The sequence below is a fragment of the Mastacembelus armatus genome, chromosome 18, assembly GCF_900324485.2.
Source record: "Mastacembelus armatus chromosome 18, fMasArm1.2, whole genome shotgun sequence".
Lineage (NCBI taxonomy): Eukaryota > Metazoa > Chordata > Actinopteri > Synbranchiformes > Mastacembelidae > Mastacembelus > Mastacembelus armatus.
In genome coordinates, this window is record NC_046650.1 from 12,154,496 (window position 1) to 12,169,203 (window position 14,708).

Below are 14,708 nucleotides of genomic sequence, written 5' to 3' on the forward strand. Positions count from 1 at the left end.
TCTGTGTAAACAAACACTAACACAGACCTCTTCTCAGCTCCCCGACACTGAGTCATCTTTAACACTTGATGCCGCCTGTTGATGATAACTGATTGGATAAAATATCTCACCACACTATGGTGTATTTCTGCTTTTAATACAAGTTGGAAAACTTAGATCTATGTATAATTTGAGCCTTTTTTGAATATTGTTAAATGTATGCCTTCGTAATAATAATTCATGTAAGTTTAATAAATCATATATGGACCTTTCAGTAGCTACTCAGAAGTTTGTCATGGTTCACAAATGTAAGGAATGGATATGTTTAAACATGCATAGGTTAGATTACTACCCAGTAGTGGCGCCATTACTTGTTACCCCTGTAAAGTGTATCCTCACTGTGTGGAGGTTGGTCCTGGATACTGAGTTTGCAGCATCAGTTTATGCTGATAAACTCAGTCCTACATTTCGTTCTTTACAATCCATCCATCCATCATCTATACCTGCTTATTCCTATTTACAGTCACAGGGATCTGCTGGAGCCTATCCCAGCTCTCTTTGGGTGAAAGGCAGGGGTACACCCTGGACAGGTCACCAGTCCATCACAGGTCTTTCCAACACATTCTAACCTTAATACATTTTCTTTGGTTATATTAAAAATGAAAAAGAAATTGAGCTTGTGTAACATTTGGATGGTAGAGTTTTGATGGTAAATCTACCACAGGGTGTCAGTGAATGGTCCATTGTAGGTTTCTATAAGAAAACCCATCAGAAAAGCCCAAGAACTGTTTCTAAACAAACCTTGCAATGAACCTGACTTCTGAACTCCTGTTTTCACAGCCAGAAATTAACCATAACTCTGAAGGCAACATGTACAAGAAGACCATGAAGTGCTAAAACTGAAATTCATCCATCCACATGTAAATCATTTCGTGACAGCTGAGCGATTATGTGATTTGATACATCTTTTAAAAAAGCTGCTAAATACTGTAGTGAGATGCTGTCTGAAGTATTATGTTCTGTCTAAAGCCTGAGCTGAAGAGCACGGCCAGCTGTGTGACATTCTGCAGGGGGATAACAACAGATGCCGTGTGCCAAGGTGGGGAGCACTGGACTCCTGGTGGAAACAGAGGAGACCCCCCAGTCCCCTGATTGTGGTGGGAGGGGGACATAATGAAGTATGAATTAGTAACAGGTGGAGCTGACGGATTAAACAGAATGATCATTCCTGCTTCTTCTGTCCTCTATTCATTAAAGCTTTTGTCTTTCTTTTACTTTCTGCCCTTGTACTCTGCTTAATCCCAACAGTCCTGTGCTATTCTCTCCACACTCGTCTTTTTTCTTTCCCCTCGGTGTGATTCTAAAAGACATGTGGCATCGCTAGCGGGAGTTTTGTGCCTCAAAAACATGTGCCAGAAGGGGGTATCATTAGTCAGACATAGGGCCATCAAACACACACACACGCACGCACGCACGCATGTGCGCACGCACACGCACACGCACACGCACACACACACACACACACACACACACACACACACACACACACACACACACACACACACACACACACACACACACACACACACACACACACACACACACACACACTGAGGGCCTTACTGGAGGTAAATGTCACAGAGGGGGCTCCCACAGCGCCAGGAAATCGTTTCCTTTCTCATTTTATCTCCCCTCTCTCCCCCTACATTATTGAAAAGGCCATGCAGCAAGGCACTCTGGGAGGCTGCCCGTCGTCCAGTGGGGGAGGATACTGAGGGTTGATGAGGTGAAACATTCCCACAGAGTGCCAGCATAAAGAGTTTCTGATTAAAAGCTCGTCTGTGCCGCGATTTATTTCATCATTCTCCTCTTCTTCATTGGGAGCTCCTTGACATGTTTTGAGTCCTCGCTGCCTTGATCAGTTACTGCTCTCACATTTTTAGCTGTCAAGGTAAAACAATCTGATGTGATTGAGATGCAGAAAACAGGCATAAAGGAACATACGCGCTGTCACAACTCATCCTAAGCGTTATCAGACTGTAGCATTCACATCTGGGAAAAATTCTGACTTATTTTCTCTCGCACAGAAAACCCCAGATTTGTTGTTAAATTGGCTGTTAGCACAAAAAAATAGCAGGCTGAGTTAGCATGGAAGCCATTCATTAGCAGCTTACTTCTGATTCAAGGCTCTTCTTCACTTATTCAAGAAGTCATACACACCATTCTGCCTCACAGTAATTCAGATGAAAACACTGTAAAAGTCTCATAAAGACTAAATGTTAAGATGCTTAAAAATACAGATCACATCTAATGATAAGACAAATGCCCTGCCATTAAAGGAACAGTTCAACAAATTCACTCTCCAAGACTGATACCTCTATGTCTGTATAGTAAATATGTAGCTCCAGGTAGCAATCATTTAGCTTAGGTAGTCACACAAACTTAAAATAGTGGGAAACAGCTACTTTGTTCAGGTGAACATGATACAGTGTAATAAAAAAGACATTCACATATAAACAAGCTTCTGAAAAACAGATGGTAAGAACACAAACTAGATGTATCAACAATCTGTTTTGAATCAGTATGGAGATGTCTTTAAAAATGTACAGGAAATAGCAGTGCTGGAGCACCCGAAGGTCCAGTGGGTGATGCAGATCACTGTGGCGTGGTGAACACTGTGATGAGTGAGAAATGGAGACAGCTCCTGTGTGGCTGCCCATTCATTCAAAACAAGGATGGATCAAATCTCAAGGGTCATTCTCTGGCTCACACCGTGCCCCCTTTTCCAGCTATCTGTGTGTGTGTGTGTGTGTGTGTGTGTGTGTGAGAGAGGGTGTGTGTGTGTGTGTGTGTGTGTGTGTGTGTGTGTGTGTGTAAGGGAAATAGACAGAGACCTCTCAGGTATATCAGGTATATCACTGGTCCATGACAAACATTTGTCCCTCAGTTCAGTGCCAGATAGCACAGCTGGGCATCCATGGCCTCAGAGGGCTGGAGCTCTCATCAAAAAACAAATTCATTATGGGAATATTTTAAACTGCTAACATCAATTTTCTTTACAGTTTTTTTAGTTTAACTTTACTGAGGATGTGTTTCCCTTGGTATTCTGATGACAGTTTCAACCAAATTAGAAATAGGACCTCTTTCACACAACAGCATTTCAAACCTGACCAAAATGAAACACTGGGTTCAGACCAAGATCCAGGATAAGCCAGTGCCATTTTCAAGGGAATCTGAGTTTTGTTTGGGCTAATGTGCCAAAATCTTTTCTGGGTTTCTGCCAACCTTTGATAAGATATTGGCAAAGCTGGCTGATAAAAATAAAATATGTATTACAGCTTTAAATTCTGCATTGTTTGATGTGGTGTTGTACTCTTCTTCCAAAGCACAGTCGCAATTTCATCCATGTCCTTGTTGACCATTTTCTGATGGAATTAAATTGGTATTGTTTACTCTGGAAATTCTCCGAGATTGTGTGAGATGTGGTGAGAGAGAGCAGGCGGATGAAAGAAACAAAAGGTGAAAAAAGGCCGATATGAGAGAAATGCAGGGAGCAGCAGGAAGGGTGAAGAGGTGTTGGAGGATTGATAGAAGACCGAATAAACAGGAGGGAAGGGATAAAAAAAAAGGAGGAAAGAGGAGGAAGAGGTGTTACATGATGAGAGAAGTTGAAACATGAGAGAGAGAAGGTGTTGCAACAGTGTGTCCACTGGTGTGTGAAACCGGCCTGACATCTGGAGTTTGTGTATGCAAGCGTGATCACAAGGCGGGGAGAGTCATGGAGACTGGCTCCGTTTCTCCTTCGCACACAACATCCAAAATAAAAAACACTTCTGGTTTGGTTGACAGGATCTTTTCTGGGTTAGAAGGTCAAAAGGAGTGTATTGCTTAACCTCCCATGACAGTTATGTTTCATACATAACAAGGACTGCACACCCACACAAAACACATCCCTATAACTGTCTATCTACATAACATCTCTTCACAGGTGTACAAAAAAATATGTAGTTTTTGAGTGAGTTTTCACATTCAAAGGTCTTCATATCTTTAGCTTTAAGAGATAAGAAAGTGCTTCTTTTAAATGTGAACTATTTTAGTGGCATCTACTGTAATCCTCAGAGATCTGTTGGGTCAAAATACAACAGATACAAATGTGTTTTTGCTCATTCTCATTGAGCTTAATTGTTACTTTTTTTGGCTTGGAATTACACGGCAAACAAAGAAGATATCTTCAGCAGCATGTTTGCAGTTTTTATTGTCTCTGACCCCAGCGGTGCACTACACACCATGATACACCTCCTGCTATGACAGGAGAGTGAAAACAACAAAGTAAGAGAACACGATCACAATGCGAGACAAACATGCTGCTCTTCTCCCGGCAGACAATGATTCACCACTTTTCCATTTTTCTACTGGAGGCAATAATGTGGCTTCCAGGTCACAGTGCAATAATCCACACATCAACATGGGTTTGACCATTGTTTAGAAAAGCTATATTCTCACTGTACTGCACAATGGGACTACAGTGTTTGAATCCACAAGCAATATTTATGCATTTGGTCCATCTGAGCCTTTGGTTCACAGACTCTCTGGGATGCAGAGAGTTTTATGCAGCTAATTATATTTTAGCGCCATGCTGCTGTGCAGTCTTGGGTTCACTCTGCCCAGGGCACTGGTTTCATGTAGCCATTTACATTACATGAGCATCTTGTTAGACTCTCTGCTGAAAGCCAACAATCTGTCTGGTTGGCTGACACCTTCCTGGCCTCTGATCTTTGCCCCATGGCCAGCGCTTGGCGCAGCAGTTGCAAAGAGAAATGAAACTAGTCTGCAAATATTCACAGTGAGTGTGGCCATAAAATGTTGAGCTTCTCTAGTTTGTGTGCACCAACTATTCGTACCTTCTTTGGTAGAAAACAACAGGTTTTTCAAGCATATTTCTGTTCTTGTCAAAACATGCAAAGCTGAAAGCACAGACTAACATCGTCATTCCAACTTAGTGTTCGTGCATTATTCCAAGACATTTAGCCCCACATGCTAGCCTTACATTCACATTATTTAAATAGTCTGAATTAGCTCCTTGTATATTTGTGGTGGATTGTTAGCAAGTGAAACCACATGTAATCAATTTGTGCATACTAGGTATTTCCAACTCTGCTGCTCGTAAGTCTGAAAAACATAACTGGAATGAGACACTACTGAGTTATAGAGGTGTTGGTATGCATACAGTATTGTTTACCTCTAGATGGAGCCAGCTGTGGCCCTCTAGCTGCTTTCAGCCTTAATGCTAAACTATGGTAATTGTGATGGTAATTGGCTACAAGCTCACTATATGGGGTAAGTAATTGATATACTCTTTTAAGTATATCAATTTGTGTATATATCAGTGAGACTAGTTTCCAGATGAGAAGTTATTAATAGCTGCAGGCTATTACACAGTAAGCATTGTAGTAGCTGGAGAACAACAGTAAATATTCACATCACAATCATCTTTATGAGCGGTAGCACCAGAGCAGTTCAAGTGTGTAAGGATTCTCGCTCCCTTTAATTATCTAGCATTTTTCATTTTTTTCAACATTTTTTTGTGTGTGTGCCTAATTCTTACCTATGCCAAATGCCTATGCTGTCTTCCTTTTTCTTAAGGGCATCAAAGCGGCTGTAAAAGCAATTTGTGACAACAATAGAGGGATCACCCATGGACAAAGGGAGACAGACGTCCACATCGAACACATACACTCACATTGAGCCTGATGATCACGAGTAAACATGAAAGCTGAACTGAAACACACGGTGTTATGTAAAGGTTAACGCTACCACATTGTCATTATCTTGAGCTTCTGTGTGTGTGTGCGTGTGTGTGTGTGTGTGTGCTTATATGCTTAATACAGATAAGGACTGGATTTTATTAGTTTCCAAATTTGGATCATGTGACATCATTCCCATCATGCCTGAACTCCCCAGTTAAGTAGGAAATATTCATGTGCATGATCAACTTGTGATGTGTGATGGCTTCTTATTGCTTCCATCACATAGCACAAATAAAACCTGAACATCGGTGTAGCTGGGAAGTACAGAACTGGAGGGTCTATTACTCTAGAATTAACTTCTCCATAATGGCTCTATTTGCCTCACGGAGAACAGCGACCATGGAGTCATTTCAGTAGATGTTCAGAGAATAGTCTTGAGCTTCACAGCCTTGAATCACTGATAGTTCTGAGAAGCTAAAACTACAGGTATTTTCCAAGAGAGTGGACCCAGCACCCTTCCTTTAGTGTCCCCATTACAGCAGGATGGTGTACTCAGTAACCTCACAATCCAAATGTCTCTCAGCTGTAAGTGCAGCTACTCTTAAAATATGTCTCCTGCTGTTTCCTTGCTATGTGTTTTGGGAAACAAATTAAATCAAACCCAAGACAGAGTTGCTGGGGATTAAATGAGAAATACTGTATCTGAGGACTCTTTTCTACAGTTGTGAGGGTATAAATTGCCCAGAGAGAGAGTTAGTTAAAAGGGCTTCTTCCTGAATTCAGCCAGATGGATGATCAAGTTAACTGGCCTGATTGAGAGAAGTCATGTCTGCTTAGTGTCCCCAATAAGCACAGACATATGCTCCCTCATCTGTGTGCATATATGTCTATACTGCATTGGCAATCACACAGACTAGTATATGTGTGTATATTTGTGCACATTTGAGGGTTTGTATGGGCCTATGGGACACAGTTTAAAGGTAAATGTGTCTGTCTGCATGAGTGTGTGTGTCTGTGCGCTTGTGTTTTTCCAGCACCATTTGGCATTTCTCAAACAGCTGTCAGCTTCAGCTAAAATGTTTCAGCTGAATGATCCTTAAACTGGGCCAATAAGTTCCCACACAAAACCCCACAGTCCCCTGCGCATGGACACTTAGGGTATATTGCTGCATCCATCTAAATACATCACTCTTCATCCTGCCATCCATTTCTCTCTCTAACCATCTCTCCTTTTCCCCATTCGGTTCCTTATACTTTTTCTTGTTCTACCATTCTTTCCCATTTCACTTTATATTTTGATCTTGAGCTATAGACACATTAGAGACTTCGGACGTGACATGAAGATTTCAGATGTGACTCAGACCTGGATTTTCACAGCCCACGAACATCACTGCATTTTTTTGCAATTAGCAGTGAGCTGAGCCATTCCCAAGCTCAACTGAAACTGACTTTGCTACTGATATACTGTAAACCTCACTCAGTCACTTCAATCAGCTCCTCAAACCAAGTAATTCCTGTAACTGAAAGCTAACTAGCTAAAAGCTATTTTTGACATTTTTTTCTTTTTTTTTTTTTTAAAGATCAGTTTCTGATGTTGCAAGGACTAATGGAACAAGAAGGAGCAGCTACTGTGAAGTGTGTGATACGGGATGAGCAGACGACATGCTGCACACTTCCACCTCCTCAGCAAAGTCACCAAATTCACTGAGCCCCGCTGTGGTGTGGAAATCCCATTACAGGTACAATTGTTTTGACCTACTTAATTAAAACAATGTGACTTTGTGTGTCCATGTACAGTATGTGCAGCTGGACACTGAAGCCTCGCGTGTAGGGCCCTCTACGGCCCATATGACCATGCACTGGAGTGTACTTTGGAATGAACTTTGTGCATTTGTTTATGTGCATCATTGCCAGAGAACCAGGACAGAGCTGTACCATATAGCATCTCCTGTGGTCCCACCCCCTGCCCTCCAACTGCCCCCCCAAGGACAGCCAGCCCATTATAGTAATTAACTAGAGAGGGGGTTGATGGGATGGTGAGAAAGAAAGGAAGAGGTCTGGGTGAGAGAGAAAGAGGTATGCGAGATAGAGAAAGTGGTTTTGAGTGAGAGAGGAAAGAGAGCTAGAGGTTGGGGGGGGGGGTTTCTGCAGAGGCAGCAAGTGCTTTTCTGCCTGCTGTTAATCCCTGAGTGACTCTCAGTGCGTACAGTAAGCAGTGCAGCCCAGGCCAGAGCCCCCGCAAATTAATCTAGCAAAGAGCCTGAGATGTGGCCGCACTGAACCCTCCTTCCACCCTGTCCCCCCTTTATAACCTCCCCACCCCCTTAAAAGACTAGGGGAGAGCATGAGGGAGAAAGGAGGACAGACAAATAAGGGGAGAAAGAGGATGGAGAGGGAGATAAGCAGCTGCTGTAATGTCCAGTGAGTGGTGGAGGGAACATGTGGAGGACAGAAGGCAAAGGTGGCAAGTGATCAGTGGAGGGAATGATAGGAGGAGGTGAGTAAGGAGGGAGAAGGGATGGAGAGGGGGAGATGAGGATGACAGTGAACTATTTAAAGTGCAGCACGGGATGAACATGTGCACTTGCCTCAGTGACATCACTCTAGGACGTGATGATGTCATACCAACATGATATCATTATCCTCCAGCTTGGACATTGCATCTTAAACGTCCTGCATGACTCACTCCTCGTGAATTTGCTTTATTATGTTTTCATATATCTTTCGAATTTAGATTCTATTTCTTTGGACAGTAGCTCAACACTGTGAAATATTTGATCTTTTTCTAGGAATGAGATAACACGATCAATAGCACTCACATTTTTGTGTTGTGTCTTAACTACAGAGCTGGAGTTGTGTTTAGCTTAGCTTAGAGGACTGGAGGTAGGAAATAGCAAACTCTTAAGCTTGCATGAGATTCTTGTACATTTGTGATTTTCAGTAATCTCTGCCTTGTGTTTTTTTTATTCTAAGCAAGTTTAAACACAGCCTGACCCTTCTCTAATGCTATTTAAACACACTGTAAATCAGCTGTTTGTTGGTTTTCTGCATTATGCATTAATTGATTTTTGTTTTCGACCACTTAGTGGTTCTGCAAAAAGCTGCAAACACAACACTGACCTAATCTTTTAAAGTTGAAATAGCAAAATTCAGTTGCCTCTTTACAAATGCAGCAGACACAAAATATTTAACATTTTGTTTGTGGCTACCTGATGAATTTAAGTCCAATAGTCACTCTGCTTTTACCTCTAGGGAAATATCTGGCTCTTTAGCTGCTAATTGCTCCACTATGTTCACCAAGTGTTTACTAAAATTGACTGTCTGCTGTTTGGGGCTAAGCATGTATTGTACAGTGGGTTTAACCTTTGAAAACACAAAGGGTCAGAAAACAATGCTGATGTAAAACAGTGATCACTTTCTGTTAGTTTGTTAATGCATATGACAAACTTTAATGCAGCTTTAATGCATTGAAATGTATCGCAGGCTTCTCGTCTGACTCTTGGAAAGAGAGCAGTGTATTTCCCAAAATGCCGAACTGCTCTCTTACAGGGACAGATATTGCAGGTTAGTGACTTGCTGGAAACAATAGCTCTTCTAGTTAAACTGATGTGTGAGCTGAGACTCAAAGAAGCGTAGAATTTTTTTGGAAGGTTTTAATCAGTTGTTTTGGGGAATGGTGCCAAATCAGGGCCAGATGTTATTGGTAAACTCCCAACCTCTCTACCCGTCCATCCCTCCCACATCCTTTTCTCTTGATCTTCACTGTTTAACAGAGCAGAGGAAATATCAAAAAACGGACTATTCAGATGAAGACATCTTTGTTATGACACCTTCATATACTGACCTTGATGAAACTAAAAGCTTTGCATGGTGTAATGATGGTTGCCACAAGGTTGTGTCTTTTGAGGAATGAGCCTTTGGCTGCTCTGCTTTGTAGCTGCATCAGCTCACTAAAAAGAGGGTGGGTGGTGCTATCAAAGGTAGAGTTCAGTTTAATTCTCATCTTCTCTTCTCCTCCTCCTGCTGCCTCCAGGGTGTCCAAGCAGAACCCACCCCCACCACCCCCTCACCTCCACTGCAGGCTTGTTTATCCTACATGCAGCCACAACTAATTAATTGGAGCCACACTGTATAGAGATAAAGATACCAACACAACAACACACACCTTAACCTCTCATCTATTCTGTGTTCCTAATTCCCCTAGTCACCCCCATTCACTTCTTTTACCAACCGCGACATTTTGTCTCCCTCCAATCTTTTTGAACAGCTCATATATCTCCATCAGTGGCAGCTGCTAGTCTTCCTCAGGGGGAGAGCAATAACCAAATGCCATATTGTTACAGCCAACTGAAGACTGATGATGAACGATGATAATGCTAAACAATCTCCCCAATATCCTCTTTCATTTAGTAAGCTGCCCCTGAGGCCAACAGGCGCTCATTGAGCTCTGTACTACAGTGCTTAGCCTTGGGGCCCCCGCACGCCTCGCCTACACTGGGGTTGATTGACTTGATACCTCATGAGGATGCCAAACAGTTCTCTCATTTGCGACTGCTGCTCCTTTTATGCCTGTGCTGATTGCCGGACCAGGCACAGCAGGGTGAGCGAGGGGGCGGCGTTTGTTTTATCCAAGTGTGAGGGCAAATATGGGGATGCCATGAGCTGCACAAATCAGTTGGGAAAATAAATCTCCCGTCTAAAAATCACATCCCCCACAGCTCCACTTCAAACTGCAATCACACACACACACACACACACACACACACACACACACACACACACACACACACACACACACACACACACACACACACACACACACACACACACACACACACACACACACACAGACACACAGCATGCAGCCTTTTCATGTTATCTGGCATTAAACTGTGCACATGTAAGAGACAGGATGACCCAAAGCGTGGAGTGCACTGACCGAAAGAAAGCAGGCGCAGCATCACCATCACATCTATGTCAAACTGTGTCCTTCCTTCTGCTACGTCTTGTTTTCCCTCTGCCATTCACATTTATTTCATGTTTTAATCCTGACAACACACTTTGATGATGTTTGAGCTGACGAACTAAGAGACAATGATTGTTTTCATAAAAGAAATTCATGAAAAAAGCCAAATATGGTTGCTATGCATATCTGAGAATCTCAAAATCAGTAAATATTTGATGATCAACATGCTGGAGTAAGAAAAAGTTTTTCTAAAATGTTCCTTATCTTTTCGGAAGAAATCTGAAAGTAATCCACTACAGTGCAATTTACTTTCTCCTATGAAAATTGTGCCCGGAATGATAAGTGAAATGTAGAAATTCAAAGAGACAGTGGGCTTCAAAGAAATGTCCTTGTGAGTTAGATACTCTGTTAAATGACAAGATTACTCAATAAAAAAAGATCAAGGCCCAGCAAAGTTACTCCTTTTAAAATAAAATGTCACTTAAGCATTGAGCTTCATTTTTGCACATACATATGGAAAAGCTTTATTTCTTCTTTGTACACATATTCATTTTTTAGACTTAACTAAATATAGCTAATGAAAATCATAAACAAATCTTGCTCAGCTTGATATCCTTGCACTAACAATGACCTTTGGTTTGTTTTCATTCCCCTTTATTGTTCCCCTGGACAAGGAAGAACAAAGGCTGTCAGATGTCTGTACTTTTCCATAAAGTTATATTCATGCACTCTTTAAATAGACAAAATAGCCCAAGGACAAAAGGGAATTATTTACATATTGGCCTAAATGAGTATGTAATTCTCTGGGTATTCTTTATCTTTGGGACAGTCAAGTCAAAACAGGGCAAAACAGAATCATTTCTAAAGCTGAAAAGGATTTTTGGTTTTCATTTGCAATAAAATAACATTTTAGTATTTTGGGAAACACACTACAGAGAGATAGGCCTCCCCAGCAGGAGACTGCTAACATATAACTAAGCTGGGCATGTACTCACAAATGAACATGTGATATCTTTTTTGTTTAATCTGTGAAAAACACAAATCTTTCTTTAACTATAAATTAAACCAGACGTAATGTAAATTAAATAAGGAGATTTACAGGTGCAGACCTAGACTAGCTGTTTCCCCTTGTTTAACCTGTGTGTGCTATGCTGAGCTATCCGGCTGCAAGCTTAAGCTTCATCTTGAATGGACAGATGTAGGAATGACATCGCTCTTCTCATCTATCTCTTGGCAAGAAAGTCTAAGCAAGAGTAATTCCCACTGTGTGCTGAATATATTCACAGCCACTGTCAAAAGCAGTGTGCATGTGTTCTAATGTCATCTATCTTTAGTTCACCCTGTCCTTAGCACTCTCAGCTAAATTGAGTTGTCCACTAACAGCTGTGGTGTGCCAGCTGTTTCCAAACTTCAAGGATCACCTTCAACCACCTGAAAGCTAACCAAAAGTCTCAAGTCCATCCTGACATCTTTCAGTGACTTGGAATAGCAGAAAGGCCCCACACAATAACCGTGAACCAGGTGTCAACAGCTCCAACTCAGCTCCCCCAACAAGCACTCAAGACTAATTACACTGAAAATTGTCTCTACGGAAGTGATTAGCCACCAGTGATGCCACTCAAAGCTTTCTATGTTACAGGGTCCAAAGGCTGTCAGACTTGCTGGACTGCAGCCAAGCAGGAGCTCAGAAATTGTCATTATGACAGAACACAACTGGCCAAAAGTATAAAAAAAAACTGGATAGACACTATGGGAGGTCCTGAGTGATTCTGTATGCTCTAATTTGCTTCTCTGGCTTTCACCCTCACAGGTCACTGAGTGCAAGCAGACACCGAGGACAGTGGTGTGAATGGCTGAAGCCAAAAGGTAACACACTCCTCTGTATGCTCTGTGCCTCTGTGCCTGTTCATACTGTATCTGTGAATATGTGTATGTGTAAGAGAAAGTGCACGTGAGCGCATGCACGTGTTATTTCAGTCTGTGTTTTGGCTTTCACTGTTGAAAACAGCCGACATGCGAGGACAACAAAACAAATGAGCGCAAGAAGGAAGGGGGGAAGTGCTGTAATTTGCTGGCTGCTTTACTAATTGAGGTACCACAGCACTTCTCCAGAGGCTGGTCTGCTTGGGGATTGGATGGATTGATACGGATGCATGCTCACACACAAACACACGCACAGAAAAGAGAGCTACACGCACACACATCAATAGGAAATGCCTCAGACAAGCTTTCATCTGTTGTTTTCTTTGGCAAATTCGATTAAGTTCTGCACAGGCAAAACAGAAGAGATGGTGGCCTGCTCTTAAAAGCTCTGAGAAAGTCAGCAATACCCCACTGAGTGCTGTTTTAGTAGTCCACAAGGATGCATCTCAATGAGATTCCATGGGCTGTCAGAGAGACGTTTATTTCATGTCTGACAGGTTTTTCTGTGCAATTCAAAAGGAAACCATTTTACACACAACACCCCAGCATCAAAGGACCTTGAAGCAAAGAGTGACTTCAATAAGGTTACAAGATGCCTGACACTCAGAACATTCTCCCCATCTTCTGTTCCTGCTGGAGCACTGAGCTAGGATGCAGGAATTAGTCAAAAAATTAAAGCTTGCATGAGAGAGAGAGAGGGAGACCAAGAGAGACCTTGAGCTTAATACAAGCAAAGAAATCTCTGTTTTGTTGTTATTAATCCTGTGTCAAGCTGGAACGCTCCAGCGTCATCCACAGACAGGAAATAGGCGCTTCCATCACAGCTTTGCATCTCAATGTGGACAATCCCCACACAGACAGCACCCCTCAGATTAGCACATCATTTAGAATTTTTAATGACACCCTCAGGCACCACCATACTTTTTTTTTTATCATGACAAAGCACATATTTTATTCCTGCCCATATAGAGTGCGCCCACATGAAATAACTGATGTTTCAATGCTGTAAACATGGGCATTAGTCTCCCTGATTACTGCTGTATATGTCTGTATATGGTTTGTTTCCTTTTATTTAGTTCAAATTGGGTGAACTACACTAACAAAACTTTTGAAACCATTGAAGCTGCATTCTTCCTTGATCACAAATGTTTTTGCTTATGATGCAACTACAGCTTAATCTCTCCCCCTCCCTTCTTTACCTTTTCGCCACTAGTGTGAACAGCAGCAAGCTGCCACACATCTGCAGAGCTTAATCTCTGACTTAATTCCTCCAATTGAACAAATCGCTTGTCCAGTGATTTCTCATATGAGCAGATTAGCAAACAGTTAATGAGGCACCGCACTATTAGCCACAACAATGTGCTGTGTGTTGCATGATTGGGCAACATTAAGTTTGGCTGGAAAACAGTTCAACAAGTAATTAACACAACCACTGAGCAGCAATTCATTTGTGAATTAGCTGAATTGAAACTGAGCTTGTCAGACATTCAATAACAGTCAGTACAGTGAAATATTATAGCCTGACAAGATAACCGAGCTGACCTTCATTTCAGCACCCTCACATGAACAGTTCACTCCTGTTGTCTTCATCATACGTCATTACATTTAACCAAGATGGCGATGACGCTAGATGTAACAGGTTGAAGACATGAGCACAGAAAAACAAATACTAGTTAAGCCAGTAGTTTTTTATTCATCCTTTAAAATATGTAGGCTGTTATGATTACTGCACTGAGTTACGAATGACATTTACCACTGTCCGAGCATCATTTGGGGAAAATAATGTGAGTTTAACTAAGCCCAGGAGATGTTCCAGACTATATTTGTAATGGCAGTAGGGCCTCAAGGCTCACAGTGGAAGTATTTCCTCAGAGGATGCTGGCAAGCAGGAACGCTAACAAGCCAGGCCAGCACCAAGTGATGCTGGGTTCTGGGTTCTCTGACTCCAAATAACCAAACCAAATTCTGACTAAGTAATGTTTTTCATTAACCTGGAAAATATGATAAATAAATAACATCACTTATGAAAGAGAAACAAACAAAATGATTATTACTCATCAGAGCTATTTCTTCTGCCTTGTTTGACATGACAG